Consider the following 4,124-nt stretch of genomic DNA (forward strand, 5'->3'; position numbering starts at 1 on the left):
CTGGGCTGCAGCAACAGCGGCAGGGCAGGGAGGGGACTGTTCCCCTCTGCTCTGCCCTCATGAGGTTCCATTTGGGGTACTGAGTCCAGGCTTGGGGTCCTCAGCACAAGAAGGACGTGGGGCTGTTGTAGCAGGCCCAGAGGGGGCCACAAAGATGATCAGAGGGCTGAGCACCTCTCCAACGGAGAAAGGCTGAGAGAGGTGGGCTTGTTCAGCGTAGAGAACGCTTGCTGGTGTTCCTCCACGTGTGGGATGTGTCTGACAGTCTGTATTGGGCTCAGCTGAGCAGCTTAGTGGGGCTGGGGTTGGGTTTTCTTATTCATCACAATTTGCAGACCGTTCATCCCCTCAGATCGTTCCAGTTGTGGTTTTGATAGTATTCTTCTCTGCTCAGGGTTCTGCCTGGAACAGTCAGTGACTAAGGCTGAGTAAAATGGAAAGGTTGAAGACAGGGAAAATGCAACACTGAAGGAATGAGATCTCCGCCTTTATAATCTTCCTCTAAATCTAACTGATGTTACAAACAACAGGTTGTTTCCCAGTGTGTGATATTAGAAGATGTTTCCACGCTGTGGTATTCTAGCTATCTTCTTTCTTTCTTTCTTTCTTTCTTTCTTTCTTTCTTTCTTTCTTCCTTTCTTCCTTTCTTCTTTTCCTTTCTTCCTTTCTTCCTTTCTTCCTTCCTTCCTTCCTTCCCCTTTCTTCCTTTCTTTCCTTCCTTTCCTTTCTTTCCTTTCTTTCCTTTCTTTCCTTTCTTTCCTTTCTTTCCTTCCTTCCTTCCTTCCTTCCTTCCCCTTTCTTCCTTTCTTTCCTTCCTTTCCTTCCTTTCCTTTCTTTCCTTTCTTTCCTTTCTTTCCTTTCTTTCTTTCCTTCTTTCCTTCCTTCCTTCCTTCCTTCCTTCCTTCCTTCCTTCCTTCCTTCCTTCCTTCCTTCCTTCCTTCCTTCCTTCCTTCCTTCCTTCCTTCCTTCCTTCCTTCCTTCCTTCCTTCCTTCCTTCCTTCCTTCCTTCCTTCCTTCCTTCCTTCCTTCCTTCCTTCCTTCCTTCCTTTCCTTCTTTCCTTCTTTCTTTCTTTCTTCCTTCTTTCCTTCTTCCTTTCTTCCTTCCTTCCTTCCTTCCCCTTTCTTCCTTTCTTTCCTTTCTTTCCTTTCTTTCCTTTCTTTCCTTTCTTTCCTTCTTTCCTTCTTTCCTTCTTTCCTTCTTTCCTTCTTTCCTTCCTTCCTTCCTTCCTTCCTTCCTTCCTTCCTTCCTTCCTTCCTTCCTTCCTTCCTTCCTTCCTTCCTTCCTTCCTTCCTTCCTTCCTTCCTTCCTTCCTTCCTTCCTTCCTTCCTTCTTTCTTTCTTCCTTCCTTCCTTCCTTCCTTCCTTCCTTCCTTTCCTTCTTTCCTTCTTTCCTTCTTTCCTTCCTTCTTTCCTTCTTTCTTTCTTCCTTCCTTCCTTCCTTTCTTTCTTCCTTTCTTCCTTCCTTTCTTTCTTCCTTTCTTCCTTTCTTCCTTTCTTCTTTCTTTCTTCTTTTTCTTTCTTTTTATTTTTCCTTTGCCTGATTAAGCAGTTATTTTTAATGAAACTGGATACAGGGATGCAGCGGAGCTGATGGCAGTCCTGCCCGTTTATCAGCCATTCACATTGCTTGCCATTCTTTCCCACAACACTACCATCATTTGCTATGGAATCTACGTTTTATAAGTCACAGACAGTACTAGAGAGTCTCATCCTTCATTTGTTCTTAGATGCTCATGGCCATTCTGCAGCTGTCCTCTCCCCACAGGTTGCCTAGCTTTTGTACTTCGCAAGTCCTCAGCCAGTCAGCTTTCTCATGGGCTTAATGCAGCTGCTTTGTAAAGACCAGTTCCAATGCTGGGTTGCAGTTCACTTAATGACATGAGCGTTTGCCTGCTTATTTCAGCTACTGTGACTGGAATGCCTCGGTGCATCTTGCCCTGGGGATTTTCATTTCTGCCTCCCACAGAAATAAACAGAGTATTTATAACTGAGAAATTCAGTTCTCCCTCCTGAGAAAATCACACTAATGGAAGCAGATATTAGCGTGCAAACCCAAGTCATCCCTTAAAACCTAAGATCAGGATGTGTTCCACATTTAAACTTAATCAGTAAATCACTGCGCTCCGCATTCCAAGGTTAGCGGTGGAAAACTGTTCTTAGTGCTGCTGAACAGCAGTTGCGAGTCTCAAAAAACAAATGCCTCAAAGCCATTTGGGTCTGTCATGTCTTAGTGCATGTCCCAGGGAAGAGATTTTAATGTTCTTCATGCTTATTTTCTTCAGTGTGCTGATGAGAGCAGTCTGGGGTGGTTTAAATGTACAGCTAGCTTACAAATGTTACACTATTATGTTTAATTTTATTCCTAGAAGATTATCAACCAGTTTGTGTCCCTGTCTAATGTAAAAGTGGGTTCTGACCTACAAGCACGTACATGAAGCAAGAAACACAAATTCTTTTGGAGTATCTTAACGTGAGACTAGACAACCTTAAAATACATTAAGTGCATTTTCTCGAGGCTGGTATTTATTTGTTATTGAAAGGTTGGTTGCTGAGGAGTTACTATGGGGAAAGGCTTCAAGAGTGGTGGCTGCCTCCAGCTTCCCGTATTTGAGAGAAATTCAGTTTACTCATCTGTGAGTTATGCTGGAGTAGGCAGAGTTCTTACTGTGTTTCTTTTCTGTCTGCATAAGCAATGGATTGCAAATAGAGTATTCAAACCTGCCTTGTTTCACGGACCTTATTGATCCCATTTTATAACTTCGTCACTCTTGTCTTCAGGCACTCAAAACCGGGCAGTTTCATTGCACATCAGAACACTGCATTTCCCCTCATCCCATTTGTCAGCAGGTCCAAGTGTCTCTAGTTAGAAACTTAGTGTGAAAGTTGCTGATGGTGAGGAGTCCCCCTTAACAGCTTGAATTATTAGGATAAGATATTCTTCACCGTACGTGACCTCAACTGGAAACTTAAAGACCCAAAGATTCAGGTTTGTGATGACATTTTTTTTTTTTTTAACAAACCAACTTAATTAGAGACCAGGATCGTAGAGTTTCCCTGACATCAGTAGGCTTTGGAGAAGACTCTATGGGAATTTGCTTTGCACAAAACCTAATTTTGTAGTTAAATTTAGCTGCTGTTTGATTTTGAAGCCTCTCATCAGGCAGCTTCCTATGACCACAAGTAAAATGAAAAGGTAAACTTTCAGACCTTTCTTTTCCTGCCCTGAATTTATGAGGGAACGCATATATTTTTCTGACTTTAATGGCCTTGTCCGTTGAATGAATGAAGAGGAAGTGCAGAATTTCACTAGTAGGTGGTCTCCTCGATTCGGATTAGAAGACAGTTTGTCACCTAGCCCCTACCTAATATCTTGGGTGAGTCTTTTTGTATCACAAAACTTGGATTGCAGTTCTTGCACGCTGCGTGGACCCACTGAATTGCACGCATCTACTTCCAATGCGTAAAACTGAACACGGCTGTAAATCTATGCAGAATCAGGCAGCATCATCAGGAAAAGCCATTACAGCATCTGAGGTGAGTGTTGGTCCCTCCTGCTGCGGGACTGGAAGATGAACGCCTTCTTACATCGGTGTACTTCCTGCCACACTGAAGTTTTGCAGCGAAGCTATAACTGTTGGAACTGTATGTGAATGGTTTCAGAACAACTGGTCCTGTGACCTCTTACCTGAACCTGGGTAAAAACAGCACCGTGAACACTGAACCGAAAGCAGACATTCCCTTTTGAGTTTGTACTGCATTTCACCCCCGATTATTGTTCTTTAACTCCTTCTTGGTCTCCGAAAGGTTTCTCTAACAAGTGAGACGTCTAAAAATGGAAATAAGTAAATGGCAGCTATTTCAAATTCAGCCAGAGATTTGGAAGTCCACCCAGGTTATTTCCTTCCTCATGTCAGCACCGGCGGTGAAAACTTCCCTAAGGGTTGTCTTTGAGGTATTCATTGCAGTGGTCCACCAGATTTATCAGCAGTAATAAAACCAAGCGTGTTCATTCCGATTTCAGGAAATCACCTGATAATTAATAGGAAGGAATAGCAGTTCAAGGTGCTCGAAGCAACGTGCTCTGCCACCAGGGCAGCAATGCACGTGAGAGGTACAACGTGGAT

The sequence above is a fragment of the Gallus gallus genome, chromosome Z, assembly GCF_016699485.2.
Source record: "Gallus gallus isolate bGalGal1 chromosome Z, bGalGal1.mat.broiler.GRCg7b, whole genome shotgun sequence".
In the NCBI taxonomy this organism is placed as follows: Eukaryota; Metazoa; Chordata; class Aves; order Galliformes; family Phasianidae; genus Gallus; species Gallus gallus.